Raw genomic sequence first — 16254 nt, 5'->3', positions numbered from 1 at the left:
TTATTTCCCAAGGGATTGGGCTGGAAAAGAAAAGTTAAATTGCCTAAAGCTCCTCAAGAGAGATGCTTTAAGAATAGACAGTGATATTTCCACTAATTCTCTTTTTGTAGGTGTGGATCCAGTGTGATATATAATATTGAATGATTGAAACTTCTTGATATAGTATTGTTTCCTTATCTAGGAAAAGAACCAGACCCTTCTGGATTGGGAGCAGCCAGTTAACTCCTGGCTCTCTGAGCTGTGTACTTTCTCACTTAGGCTTAGGCTATAGTAGGGGAAATGATATTGGTATAAAGCCAAGTCACTTGGATGTGAGTTAAAAGGCCACAGCTATCTAAATTGGTTGAACAGGATCCCAGGGTGGTGGTGTTCAAGCGTTTTTTACACTTGCTAAGGGAAAACTGAGCCAAATATTCAGCAGAGCCAAATAAATGAATCTAGGGGCCCAGAAGTCTGTTACTGGCTGATGTAGACCTGACCTTAATTTTTGTTTTCTTCTGGAGAAGTGCCCTAGGACTTTTTTTAAATTTGTCTTCCCAGTCATAGTTTGTATAGCACTTAATAATCGCTTCTTCTATGACTATATACATACGTATAGAATGTTCTAGAAACTAGTTTCCTGGCCTTTTAACCCCACCCACCCCCCCTTGGCAATAGGGATCTCATATGCCACTGAGGCTGCTGCCTCAACCACTGTTTCCTCTTTAGGGGCAATCAGGTCATTTCATATCTTACGGCTCTACCAAACTTGCTCATAGCACGTTTGTGTTGGGTTCTTAGCTTAACTTCTCATCCCTCACAAGGGAATAGGTATTTCTGTTTCTCCCAGGGGTTGCCATAATAGCAACTAATTTTCATTGTGTATTTGGTTTCAGCGTGGTATTGCAGCAACAGCACTGGAAGTCAAGAGACCAGTTTTTTCCGCTAACAAAACAAGCTCTGGGACATTGGGCAAGGGATTTAACTTTTCCAAGGCTGCTTTCTTTTATAGCAACTGAGGATGCTAAGTGTTCTCCAGTTTGGTATAACACAACTAACTAGTTTAGTTTTTATCTTGAAACTCAGAGTATCTACTTTGCTGTGTCACCTAGAAACTATAGAGCCACTCATGTCTAACAACTGTGCAGGATTAGAATGCATTATCATCTCTATCATCCTTTAACTTTCACTTCTTCAATTATTTTTTTTGTACAGTGGACATTTCAATAAATCTCATAGTTTTCTTTTTGTGTGTATAGTACGTGTTTCCCCGAAAATAAGACCTAGCCGGACAATCAGCTCTAATTCGTCTTTTGGAGCAAAAATTAATATAAGACCTGGTCTCATATTTTACTATAAGACCAGGTCTTATAGAATATGATATATGACATGATGTAATATAATAAAATATCCGGTCTTATTTTACTATAATATAAGACCAAGTATAATATATAATATAATATAATATAATATATACCGGGTCTTATATTAATTTTTGCTCCAAAAGATGCATCAGAGCTGATTGTCCATCTAGGTCTTGTTTTCGGGGAAACACAGTATGAGTCAGGCTATCCTTATATAAAATAACAACTAATACGAACTGGACAATATTATTATCACTGTGTTATTTACTTTGACGAGCATTACAGTTTGATATGGGAAGTACTATTAGGTTGGTGCAAAAGTAATTGCGGTTTTTGCAATTACTTTTAACCCTTTAAACCGCAATTACTTTTGCACCAACCTAATATAACCGGATTGAGTACAAGATGCAATTAGGATTATATAGAAAGAACGAAGGAGATAGCACAGAGGAAAAGGCACTCTAGGAACAGGAAAAGATGGGACAGAAGTTATGGAGGTGACAGTGGGTCCAATTTTGTGCCATCCATAAACCGAGCCCACCATCACCTCTTTGACTTATGTCTCATCTCTTCCTTTACCTAGACTGTCTTTTCCTCTGTGACGTCTCCTTTGTCCTTTTTTTAAGATTTCAATTGCACGTTGTACTAAATCCTGTTATAGTATTTATCATACCAGCCAATAAAATTATGAAGAATTGAAAAACACACTGTAATCTTTAAGGTTCATGGTATTGTGGTATAAAATATATCAGTAGTTCAAAGCTGGAAGGAAACTTGCTAAATTATACCTCTATATGCTAGACTAATGCCAGCCCCTTAAGAAGCAAATTGTTGTTTTGTTGAATTAATTTCAGTGAATATTGAATGAACACTAACTATATGCCAGGCCCAGAGGATACAGTCCCTGCCCCCTGCCCCCAACTCTCTCTCTCTCTCTCTCTCTCTCTCTCTCTCTCTCTCTCTCTCTCTCTCTCTCTCTCTCACACACACACACACACACACACACACACACACTCCTGTGAGCCCATTTCTTTGAATATTTTGATGGGAGAATGATAATGGCTTTAATCATTATGGAAGTCCTCAGAAAAAAATTGAACAGCTCTACTAGATTCCTGTAATTGGAATGGCAAGTTAACAATTGTTGGAAGAGGTAATATAATATAATTTGATATAATATAATTTAATATAATATAATATAATGTTTGTAGCTATGCATCACTTACCAGACTAGGTTGATTCTCTGCAATTTCCTTCAGCTGAACAAAATAGAACTGGTTAGATTTGTTTTGAGGCATCACAATTTGTTGCTTTTAATTTCTTAAGGTCCAAAGTATTGTTGGAAGGCTCTATTGAACATCATCGATCGTTTGAATCTTGAAATTCACTGATATTAATGGCATCATTGTGAGAAGTAATAATGTGAAGAATTTATTGTATAAATTACTTTTTTTATGTTTCAATTACTTTTTAAATACAAATAGGTGAAGCCCTTGTGAAGGAAAAATTGAAGGTAGATTTCTTTAAATGTGTCTATTCACTCTCCTATGCCAAAATTTCATGAAATGACAAAGTATATTAGAAAAGAGACAAACAATAATAAATTAAATCTATAACAAAGATAGATTTAAATCTATAATAACTAAAGGAAAGCAAGACAAAACTTGGGTACAGACAATAGAAACATGAAATAAAAGGGGAATTCATCAGGATTATTAATCAAGGAGCTTATCAGAGTTATTAATTGGGGCTTTACGTTTGGAGCTCTGCCTTTATTTTTCCTCTCTCCTTGTGTTAGGTAGTAGATAGCAGCTGTGTTTACCCACAAACTAAATCTTTGAATGTGGGTGCTGGACTCAGAGAGGCGGGGCACTGCCCAGTAATGTACCAACTGCCAGGTGGGTTAGAAAGCCCACACACACACAGGAGACAAGCAACTTATCTACCCCTATTAATTACTGGAAACAAGCAGTGATAAACAAAAGAGCTGGCAAACAGAAATTCTCAAACAAAAGATAAGCATATAATAATGACACACCACAATAATGAGGAAAATCAACACCATGAAAGAAAGACACCCAATCAAAAGTCAGAAGAAAAAATGTCCAAGGACATAGAGATAATAGAGTGATCAGAAGAAGACATTCAGGGAGAGGAAGGAAGGTTTTGTATTAATGAAAAAGAATATAACACAGAACTTGGGAAATTAAAAATTGACTTTAAATTTTTAAATGCAAATGTCAGTTGACACAACTCAGCTGTAAATTATTGAAATTTCAAGATTGAGCTAGGGGATTTTCTCAGAATGCTTTGCAAAAGGAATATTTTGTAAGTATGAGAGAAAATCTAAGAAACAAGTAATAGTTATAAAAGTTCAAACATCCCTCTAAGAAGAGTTCTAAAAGGAGAGTAAAGAGAAACTGGAGAGAATAAAATAATCAAAGACAAAGAGGCTCAATATGAAAAAAAGAGTATTCAGATTTAATGAGCCCTCTGATTGCCAAGAAAAGACCCATACCTAGGCATATTGTGAAGAAACCATTAATTTTAATCATTAGAAACACACACACAAGAAATAGCATTATTTGTGATTTCAATATGGGAGCTGGCAGAGTCAGGTAAAGAGAAAGAACCAGGAAACTATATCATTTTCTTATTTAGAAAGTAGATTGTAGTTAACAAAAGAAAATTTGAAGTTTAAATACGTATTTTTTTAAGTGTTAAGGGTAAGCACTACAACAATAAAATAGGATGATGTATATATATACATTTTTTTGTAAAAAGTATCTGAAAGCTTACATATTCAATTAATATAATAAATTGTCTTAGAGAATTGAATGATAGTTCTCTGGGATCAATTACAATATTTGCTTTTTTTGTATCATGTGAATTTTTTCATGAGAACTCTTTTTAAGAAATGTTTTAAGAAAGAGAATACACTGTAAAGATAGAAAACAAAGGTTATTTGATAAATTCAGCAAAATGCAAAAATAATAATGCAAGAATGGAAAGAAATAGCAAAACAAAATAACCAAAAAAAAAGTTATGATAAATTGGTACTATCTATATATACATCAGTAATCACAATAACTGTAAATAGATTAAATTCCCCTTTTATAATATGAGTGGCATAAAAATAATTATAACATATTCAGCTAAATCTAGTGATGAGAGACAGTTCTACAGCTAAAAGATGCATTAAGCTAAAAATAGAGGAATAGGAAAGATATCCCAAGAAAAGACTATTGAAATGAAGGCAATGTTAATATCAGATGAAATGAAATTCAAAGCAAAGAGTATTTACTGGAATAAAAGAGATACACTAAGATAACTGAGTAATCATAAGCTTTTACATATTTAACTACATAAGTGTGAACTATATAAAGGAAAACAAAGAAAAACATAAGAAAAAGTCAACAGATTCATAATCAATGGAAGAATTTAGCCATACTTTTTTCAGAAGACAACAGATCAAATAAATAAAAATATATGAAGGATTTAAATAGCCAGTAACAAATTTCATCTAATTCATAATTACATATAATTTTATACTCAAATAGAAAATGCATATTCTTTTGAAATACACAGATAATTTTTGTACACATGACCATGTATAATGTTTTCTGACTAAAATCCAGGAAAATTAGAAATTAATAGCAAGTAGATAAAAATAATGACATATGAAACAAAATTTAAAAGTACTCCAACCTCATACAGTGTACAAAAATTATATCAAAATAGATCCTAGACCTAAATATAAAACCTGAAACTATAAAACTTCTAGAAGAAAACATAGGAGAAAATTTTTGTGACCTTGGGTTAGGCAGGGATTTCCTGAATAGGACACCAAAAGTGTGATCCATAAAAAGAAAATTGGTAAGTTGGAGTTTGAAATACTTAAAGACTTACTTTTTGAAAGACATTGTCAGAGAATGAAAAGATGAGCTATAGGCTAGGTAAACATTTGCAAATCATATATCTAATAAAGAAATTGTCTCTAGAATATATAAAGGGCACTCAAAATTCAATAAGAAAAGCAACTCTTAAAAATGGTCAAAAAATTTGAACAGATGCTTCATCAAAGAAAATACAAAGAAAGTAAATAAGCACATGCAAACATGCTCAACATCATTAGTCATTAGGGAAATACAAATTAAAATAACCACACACACTTTAAAATGTCCAAAATTAAAAAGCCTGAATATATCAAGTGTTGACAAGGATGTAGAAGAACTGGAACTCTCATTCACTTCTAGTAGAAATGTAAAATGGTGTAACCACTTTGGAAAACAGTTTGGCAGTCTCTTAAGGTAAATGTAAACCAATCTTGTAATGAAGCCATTCTACTCTTAGGAGAAATGAAAACTCATGTTTACGCAAAATCCTGTACACAAGCGTGCATAGTAACTTTATTTGTAATAGTACAAAACTGGAAACAGCCCAAATGTAATTGATTGGTGAATAGATAAACAAATTGTAATTTATTCATACCATGAAGTAGTATTCAGTAATAAAAAAGAGAGAACTATTGGTACATGCGACAACATGGATGAATCTCAAAGTAATTCCAGACAAAGTGGAACATATAACGTAGTATTCCCAATCTGCAATAAATTTATATCCCATTTATATAAAGTTCTAAAAATCACAATGTAGTGTTTAGTGACAGAGTATTTCAGTGACTGCCTGAGGGATAGGGACAGGAGACAAAGGGATGGGTATCATGGAGGGATTAAAGGGTTAGGAGAAAATGTGTGTCTGTGGGGGGGGGGGTGATGGATACACTTATTATCTTGATTGTGGTGATAGTTTCTCAGATGCACACATATGTCAAAACTTATCAAATTGTATAATTTCTTCCAAAATGATATGTCAGTTTTACCACAGTGAAACTATGAAAAATGTTCTATGCCCTTAGAAATTAAAAGATACTCTTTCAATCATGTCAGGTTAAAAATCATTGAAAGTTTGTTTTATGGAGCACTTATGACCGTTTTCTTGGATTGCTTTCCAGTAAGGAGTTATTGTAAAAAGCCAAGTTAACGTTCATGGTTTAAAAAAAGATAAACGTGACTGGGAAGAGACTCAGGAAAATATCAATTTCTAGATAATCGTATTTGCTGAATTGTTAAGATTAAATACATAAGCACTTAAAACTCGAAGATCAAGATGTTATCAAATCCGTCAATTTAATGCGTAGATTTTAAAAATCTCAGTGCTAATAAAAGAAGACAGATTGATCTGTTGCTGTGTACAGCAACACTCAATTAATCAAAGAAATACATATGTTAGATTCGGTATACAAAGAGAGAGAGATTTCTCAGAATAAACCAGTTGTGGTTCATTCCATAGGGATACTCAAAATCAAAGGGATGCAATATTCTCTTCTTGAGCTGATCTTACACTATCCAGATTGTACCTCTGGTTAAACTTTTCCAGCCATACCTTATTTAAGCATAAAAAGTATTATATTTTTCAATTGCGTTTTTCCTTGTTTCAGTTTGCAAGTCCCAGCAAAATGCCTGGTTGAAACCGATATGTGTATGTTTATCTGTAACAATATTCTACACATAATAGGCTTAGAGAGTAGAACATAATATATTTTCTCTCACTGTACTTTGCCATCAAGTGATCCCAGTAAGTTCTATGGAGTGGGAGCCACTGCTGCCATGTTCTTTTTCTTTAAGATGGTGACGTATTTTAAATTTGGGTGTATAAATATAAACCCCTTTGTCTCAACACCATAGTTGGTGGTACCACCAGAGGTGGTGACGGAATCACCATATTATTAAACAATCTACCCTTAAGGACTCAAAGGCAGAGTGCTAATCTTTTCGTTTCAGTTTTCTTTCTTTTTCTTCCAAAATTCTCTAAATAGATTTAGATATCAATGAATTTTTCCTCTTACTAATTAGATTGAGTGAGGATAGATCTAATATAAACTGGGAAGTTAAAAAATGCAGAGGCAGCTTCTTGGGAGCTTAGTTGTCAGGTTGAGTGTGGGATTTTAAGGTAGATAATAGTCAGATAGATACATTTAAATTTTTAAACATGGGTGCCTTTGTTGTTACTCTTTTTTATATACTTGTCTATTTTTGCAAATATTTATCAAGTTGTGGGGCTGTTCTCTCTCCTTGAGCAGATGGAAGTGTATTAAAGTGTTAATGTGTTAAGATCCAAAATGATTATACCTTAAATCTAGAGTCTAGAAAAATACATAGTTTGTAGGTGTATCTCTGCACAGGCTTTAAACAAAATTTCCTAGTCATTTTAGATTCTACATATGTCCATAGAAAATCGGAAGAGTCTCGGGCTGGAAAACACTGAAAGCATTTGACTTTGTAGTCTTCTTAATCTGCATAAGAATGATGACAGCTAGTGGCAGTAGACATTTCAGAACTGAAATGTAGATTACTCCTCATCCTCTAAAACTGGTAAATATAGATTTGTTTTTTTACAGTTCCATTAAAAGCTTGTTTTCCCTTTCTGAATTTGTTGTGCGTGTTACTATCATGAAGCTAAATTTAATTCTTGGTGTAAATTTGGATGAGGACGCAAAAACAAAAATCAAATTAATTACCCTAGGGAATTTTTAACATATATATATCAGACATCATATTGTGGATAAAAGACAGCAATACTGAGCACAAGAACCTTTGTATTAGGTGAAATTACTTTTTAAATATTCTTCAACATTACTTTCTGTATTTCTTCAAATACTTGAAAAGGCCCATGTATGCAAGGGAGCTGAGAGGAAAGATCCCCATGAGTCCCAGGTTTCTACAGATCATGAAGGAAGAACAATGGAGGGTAAAATAAATGACAAAAACAAATACTTCATATGAGGGCCGGATACCTTCAAGATACCTTGAAGACTCTTGTTTTCTAAATATTTAACTGTTGTCAGCCTTTGCCATGGCTTGCTTTTTAACTTTGCCTCCCTTCTCTTTTTAAGGTTAAATGGCTTCTCTTCTTCTGTAGGCAGGCTTGATGTGTTGGGGCTTTGAGCCTTGGAACCTGCCCTTCATTTTGTGATGCTTTTTGTCTCAGGTATTAAACATCTTCTTGTCCTCCAGATAGAACCCTCGCCGTTCCTTTGTGCTGGTACTTCCTGGAACTAAAACAACAGAGCTTTCTGCTTGGATGAACCTTTCCACCCCATGTCTTCTCTCCTTCAGGTGTCTGAATTTTGTTTCTCTTCAAGTCAGTGGAAGGAAAAAGGAAAAACAATCAAGAAACTATGTAGGTCACTTTCCATTGGTTTTTTTTTTTTTTTCATTCTAATGTGAAAGAGGTTATAATTATTTCTGAATGCTCAGTTCCACCTAATTCTGCCTTTCCCTAAACTGTTCTGCTCCATTTGACTTAAAGCTCAATTAAAGGTTTTGATTGTTTTGTTTTTTTTAATTTGCATCAGGGAGTAAGGGTGTGAACTTAGCAAGCTTTGAATGGTTTATCTCCCAAAGCTTTTGTCAGAGACTAATGGACAACCTTCTCCCCTAATACTTCAAGACATGATTTCACAAAATAAGACCTTTTGAAAGCAAAGTTAAATATTGCAGTTTTCCTCTTAATAAATAAAGGACAACCTTTTTGCATTGCCTTTTGCAGGAAGCATTGAGTGCCACCCAGATTTAAAGGAGCTAGCTTACTTCAGTTCAATTATTTGCATGCTGTATACTGTTAAAAAGACTCTGTAAAGTGGTGCTGGGATTTTAGGTTACTGTGATTTGGGCACCACCCCAATACCTAAGTGCTGCTGTGTTTCCCTGAAAATAAGACTGGTCTTACACCGTATTTCCCCGAAAATAAGACCGTGTCTTATATTAATTTTTTGCTCCAAAAGATGCATTAGGGCATATTTTCAGGGGATGTCTTATTTTTTTCATGTACAACAATCTTCATTTATTCAAATACAGTCATGTCATCTTCTGGAACATTGTCATAACATATTAAGTGCGTCTGTCTGGCTGATGATCTTAACTGGGGCTTATTTTTGGGATAGGTCTTATTTTCTGGGAAACACAGTTTTAATCATCCGTGGACACTGTGCTTTTGCAAAAATCAGTGGATGCTAGTTATTTCTTATTTAATTTATTACTGAGGTCCTGCTCTTTTAAGTATATAGTTGTTCTCTGCTTTATGAAAAACCTTACATATAAAGTAAAAGACTTACACATTTATAGGTCTTATTAAATCAATTGTAGTATTATGAGATAATTATTAGTTTTGTAGGTTTCACTCTGAATTTTCTTTAAATATTGAAGTCCTTAGTACATTTTAAGTTATTCGATTTAGCTAAATATTTTCAAGACCATTTCTAAGGCACTGCTCTAAAATTCTCTTTTATAAGTCTTAGGGCAGTGTTCTGCATATTTTCTCATCCTACTTTTCTTTAAAAACATCTTCTCTTAAAAGGATACTAGTCCATTTTACTGGGTTTGAAAATTACCTGGAATCCATCATGTGCAACTATCTTACACAACTTTAACTTCAGCTTAAATTACTTTGGGAAAACATTTCATAGGCTTTTATGAAATTAAAATATACTCCTTTGTCTATCATCTGGGACAAAATGTCTCTGAAAGAGGGAAAGAGAGCAAAGAAATAACGAGCATATGATGAGGAATCTAGTGAGTGAGAGCAGAGAAAGTTTTGAGAGGACGCTCCTATTCTTACTCTTCTATCTTTATATCTTATATCTTGATAACTACCTTGGTCTTATCTTGGCCTATTAATTGAAGAAGCTGAATTGTTAACTTCGATTGGTGGTATGGCAATTAACATTTTAATTTTTACTAGTATGGGTTTTCAGTGTTTTATCTCTTTCATATGTGTCTTGTAGCTCTTCTCTCAGATAGGCTAGGTCTAGGGTGCCATTTAAAGAGAAGTCAGCTGACAGCTGGGAAAAAAATCGTGGCTCGCCAGATTATAGCCTAGAAGTGTAAAGCCCCATAGAAATACAGTGTGGCCCTGGGCAGAAAGGAAAGACTCAGAGTAACATGTCCTTGCATAGCGTCCCTCCCTAGGAAACTTGTCCAGGGAGTTCAACAAGGCAGGTCACCAGAGGAGGACACAAAGGGGCAAGTACAGGACTGCCACGTATGCACCGTAGGAAATCTTTGGGGCTGGCACATGTCTGCCATGGCTAACCTAGAATACATCACTTTGGTGGTTGCTGGCACCACCCTTGTTTTCAATGCACAGTGGATGCTGTGCACTGTTTGAACGTTGCTACAGCTTGCTGATCTGGGGGAGCCCAAAGCAAAAGAAGTTATCTACTGCAGTTCTAAATCAAGTTTTAAAACAATAAAACATTTTAATATCTGTAGCTGGAAGGGAAATGTTTGGCACTGTGTAACTGGCAGGCAAGAGTGTAGTGACTGAAGAAGAGGTGATTCTTGGGCCAGTTTTGGACACACACTGAACTAAACTGAAAGGAACCCAGGCAGACTCTCCTGTCTGGCTTCCCAGTAAAGTCAGAGGGGACAGTCCTGGCAGTACTATGGATTTGTATGCTGAGAGAGATATAAACAGCAAAACTCTCAGCCCTGTGGCTATAAAAAGAAATATTTTTTATGATGTAGTCGTTGTTTAAGAACAAGCTGTGAGTTTTGTTTAACATTTATTTCTGTGCAGTTCAAAAACCAGAATTCTATCTGCTTGTGTGCTTAAGCTCTTTCAGATGTTTTTATTGTGTAACATTTTCTCCAGATTCTTCCTTTAATGTATGGTGGCATTTTTGTGTGTTTTTTTTCTTTCTCACAATCTGTTAAAAGATCAGTTTGTGTGAATCTTGACACTGTGATGCTGTTTCATGGTTTTAATTTGAATGTGAGTTGTTGCAGCTGGAAGCATATGATTAATGGCACAGACTTGTTTGTCACAAAAAGCAGATGATATTTTTACATTTCATTGAGATGCATTGAAAAATTGACTTGTTGAGGTTGTACTAGACGTCACATTTTATTTAATTCACTTTTGAATTCTGCTTAGAATTTGAATAGTATTAAACATGTAGATATGTATCTCTGGTGATGCAACTGGCTGTTGGAGGTATTTGAAGGACAGCTTGAAAAATTGGATATTAAATATATACTATGCATTAGTTGATTAGTCAACGTGTTTTGCTGGGAAAATTGTTCTCAATGAGTCTGGGATTCGGTGTTAAAAAGAAGGTGGGTATGGTTACAGAGTTTAGAAATTCATTCTTCTTGATCGCGTATGTATTTTTATATACTTTTTCAGTGTACCTACATATTAGACTGATGTTGCAGGTCTCCCATACCTGTTGGCGTGTTGGGGAGTTGTGACCCACACAAGACGTGGCAGTGTCTACAGATATCTGCCATCACTCTGGGTTGTGGGTGCATTTGCTGCAGTGGCCCAAGCCATCCTTTTCAAAAACAACATCAGAAACATTGTGTAGCAATTCCTTTCAGCAGTGAGTCCCACAGGTCATTTGAAGCCTGTTATGGCAGTCTGAGTTATAGCTGTTTGATCTTATAAAATAAAATGAAACCATACATGTTAAATCAGGTGTTACTTAGTCAAACTTGATACACCAGAAAGGAATTTGCTCTTTTCAAATCTCTGAGGTGTGGCTGTACAGTCTCAAACTGAATACTACCACAGTATCTCACAAAGCACGTTTATATGCCATATTTGAAGAGCTTTCATGATCACAATCATTACAATTTACCAAAATCTAACTTTCTGTGTCTTTGCTCAGATTGATTCAGGTCAGCTTTGTGGAGCCATACTCCATGAATAACATATCTTCCCTACACAATAGCAATGTGAAACTTGCTATTATATACTCTGAACGATCCTTTTCCAAGCTGAATATCTTTCATTGCTTCAGCTGCTTTCCATACTAGATGATCTCCAAGTCGATCACCATTCTGTTGCCTTCTTCTAAACAAGTTTTAAATTGTTGTGGTCCCTTTAAAACGTGTATGCAGAAGCGTGATGCTCTCGATGGGGTCTGACCTGCAACCCTAGTCTCTCCCCTGTCAGGCACTATGTTTCTCTTAAAGCCAATCGTATGTGCCACAGCACCCCATTGGTTCATATTGGATATGCTGTCCAAACACCCAGCTGTTTTAAGTCAGGTCTCTTCCATTCTGTTCCTCCACAGTTGGTTTTGTTCCAGACATTACTTATATCTCTATTAAATTTCCTTGTGTAAGCGCTGGCTTATTGTTCCAGCTTGTCAAGAACTTTTAGACTTTTTTTTATTCTGTCCAACATTCTAGCAGCTTTGTGCCATCTGTAAATCTTAAAATGATGCTGTCAAAGTTTTTATTCAATTAAAATTTATAAACATGTATCTAATCGTCGACTCTGTGCCAGTCTCATGCTCCCTGCTAGGGATAACAAGCTGACTAGAAATGTAATCATTCCTTCAGGGAGCTCACAGGCTATAGGGAATAATAGACATGTAATTATATAACTATACTGTAGTGTGATAATTGCTATAATAGAGTTACGTGTGAAGTGCTGTGAGATCCAATGTTGGTTGCAAATCATAGAAGATCCAACACCTTCCATGTTGGCACAGATCCATGAGTTTTAGGGTATGGCTGTTAAATCAGTTATAATGCTGCCTAACGACTGTCATCTGATTTACTTTCTTTCTTGCCCAAGGATACAAGAGACTTGTTAAATATTTTGCTGAAATGATCTCATACTATGGTGTTCCCCAAATGTACCAACCTGACATGTCAGTCCAAGGGAACTGAGAATTATTTTGTAAGACTTAGTGACCCCATGTTGGTTCATGATGATCCCATTTTTTAAATCTGGGTTGATATTTGCCTATTATCAGTCTTCTGGTAACTTTCCCATTGTTCATAGTTACATAACATTTAGACTGGTTTCATGATGACATCTCAGTTTTTCTTGCTATCTTGGTATGTAATCTGTCTGGATCTGGAGACTTGAATTAAAGCACTTTCTGCTATCTTCAAATTTATCTTTCTCTTAACTCTTTACAGATTGAAAATCACTCTTTTTATTCCAGCCCTGTTTTTTTTTTTTCTTTCCTTTTTATCTGTTCTTAACATTTTTGCAAAAATAAATTCATTTTTAGCCTTTAATCTTCTTTGTCTTTATTGTACTTTCATCACCTTTTAACTATCTTCCTTTTTAGGATGACTGGTCATGGACTGGTTTTTCTCCTCTGCCTCTTCCTCCAATTATTACATTGAAACCCTAAAGTCTAGCATAAATGACCGTTTTTGGTAATACTCATATGGTCGGTAGGAAAACCATTTCTTATTTGGAAAACCATTTCGTATTAACCATTTCTTCTTTGATGGCCACAATTAAATTCAGAGACCTGGACTCTTCATTATTTTCTCATCCTTCTTTGCTATTAAAATGTCAACTGAAAAAAGTAGAAGTTTATCAGAACTGAGGACTTTATAGCAGCCATGTATTTAATGATAAGCATCTGGCTCTGATAACATGACTGATAATAGCAATATACCTACTGGAAAACTCAGGTATTTGGCCATGAGCAGTGCTCGTGTGGTACTGCCAACCTTTGCCACTCTGTCTCCTCTTCGGGTTCTACTCCTAACCTACTCCTCTTATTGACTCATTTTCTCAGCACATCTGTCAATTCAATTCAGTCTGATTTGTGACTCTTTATTATGGCTTAACAATTTCTAGTGATTAGTCATAAAATAACTTAACTCTGTTTTTATGTTCTTGGTAGATAATTCCTTGATCCCCTATATATCTGTTGTCCTGTATACGATTTCTGACAATTAAGTTTGCAAACTCATCCTAGAAAAAGTGCTACATACCTCATTGCTGAATATCACTGCGGTCACCTTCGAAGTACTCCCCTTGGAAAGTTATGCACCAGCGCCAGCACCTAGTCCACCCTTCAAAGCAATTTTGGAACTCCTTTTTTGGCATGGCCATCAGAGCTGTCATCATATTCCCCTTGATGTCCTGAATGTCATCAAAATGTCTTCCTTTCAACATTTCCTTTATCTTTGGGTAAAGAAAGAAGTCATTGGGGGCCAGATCAGGTGAGTAGGGAGAGTGTTCCAATACAATTACTTGTTTACTGGCTAAAAACTCTCACAGACAGTGCCGTGTGAGCTGGTACATTGTCATGATGCAAGAGCCATGAATTGTTGGCGAAAAGTTCAGGTCATCTAACTTTATCACGACGCCTTTTCAGCACTTCCAAGTAGTAAACTTGGTTAACTGTTTTTCCAGTTGATACAAATTCATAATGAATAATCCTTCTGATAATCAAAAAAGGTTAGCAATATTGTTGCAAACCATTTCACGAATTGTTGGACCTCGTATTTTGGTATAGAACTAACATTTTCATATCTATCATGATTTTTTTTATAAAAGTACATTTTTATTGAATTTTTGAATGTTTCTTTAGATTATATATTTAAAAAGTTCCAGGGTCAAAACATTTTAAGGTTCTTAATAATTACATAATACAAAATAGCTTTATTGAAAATTTGCATGGATTTGCATTCCTATTAGGAATACATTCTATTATCTTTGTTATTTCATCTTTCCCTGTTATTGCAGATCATCATTTAGATTTTTTAGGCAGTTTGATAATTGAAAAATGGTACCGTATAATTTTACTTTACATTTTTTGGTAATTGAAAGTAAAATTTTTATCTTTGTATCTCCTTTGTAATTGTCTCTTCGTGTCTACTTATCATTTTCCTACTAACAGTATGTCTATTTTTGTATACTAGTTAGTCCAGGTGAATTTTCAGGTTGAAAGATTCCCTTGAGATTTTGAGTGATAGTGATTAAACTCATTAGTAAATTTGGAAAGAATTGATATATTTATTATATTGATTCTTCCCATCTAGAAACATGATATTATGCTTCATTTATACAAATGTGTGTGTGTGTGTGTGTGTGTGTATGTGTGTGTTTCATACAAATTTTGGAATTTTTTTCTATATTAGCGTATTTTATTGTTATACATGGATTTTTAAAAAATGTTTTCCAATGTAGTAGTAAAAAGATATTTTAGAATATTTTAATTTTGTTTTTAATCTTTTGACTTTGTAGGCATACAGTCATCATCTGCGAATAATGATTTTGTCTCCTCTCCAGTGTTTATACCTCTTATGTCAGTTTGCTGCCTTATTGTATTAGCTAGACCTTTAAGAACAATGCTAAGTAATTCTGGTGATAGTGGAGCCACATTAATTTTTATATCCTTCGCACCTCATGTAGTACTTGGCACATAAAAGTTACTCAGAAATTGTTTACTGGAGTGAATTAATTTGAATTTAGCTGTTAAAGAGATTTGATTCTAGTTGACAAACTAAAAACTGTGTGTAAATAACAATCGTACAAAATCTAAAAGTTACAAATGATATTAAAAATTACAGAAAATAAAGTCCTGTGGCTCTCTAGTGGGCAAAAAAGATTATGTATAGGTGCAGTAAAAGGAATGGTTGTGGTGCAGGTGGTATTTAATGCAGAACTTGATAATAGGTTATACACAAAAATATAAAGATGAAGAGAAAGGAACAACCCAGCAGAGGGAAAAGTCATAAGCAGAGGTGGTAGCATTTGCAAAACATGATGGGTGGAAGGTGAAAATGTGACCAGTTCATTTTGGCTGCTGTAAAGTTTCCATAAATAATGTGGAAGCGTTCAAGGTTAGAAGATGAATTGGGTCAAGATCATCAGGATTCTTGAATGCAGGCTAGGCTCTTTTCAGTGGTGCTTCCCAAAGTTTTTCACATCATCAGACACGTTAAAAATGATAATATTTGTATCCATATTGGGATAAACAGAAACTGTGTACTGCTAGAGGTGATGGCAAGAAATAGGGACATTATGCCCCAGGCCCCACTGGACCCCTCAGTGGCTACAGGATTTCAGCATATCTGTAAAC

At 34.8% G+C, this 16254-nt stretch overlaps 1 protein-coding gene across 5 annotated transcripts in view; it reads left to right on the top strand.

Moving 5' to 3' along the window:
* ARL15 (ARF like GTPase 15) overlaps positions 1 to 16254 on the top strand; it is a 381154-nt gene that overhangs the window by 159878 nt on the left and 205022 nt on the right. The window lies entirely within an intron of this gene.

The sequence above is a fragment of the Rhinolophus sinicus genome, chromosome 3, assembly GCF_057876585.1.
Source record: "Rhinolophus sinicus isolate RSI-liver-muscle chromosome 3, RSI-T2T, whole genome shotgun sequence".
NCBI classification, from domain to species: domain Eukaryota; kingdom Metazoa; phylum Chordata; class Mammalia; order Chiroptera; family Rhinolophidae; genus Rhinolophus; species Rhinolophus sinicus.
This window is presented reverse-complemented; position numbering and strand designations above follow the sequence as displayed.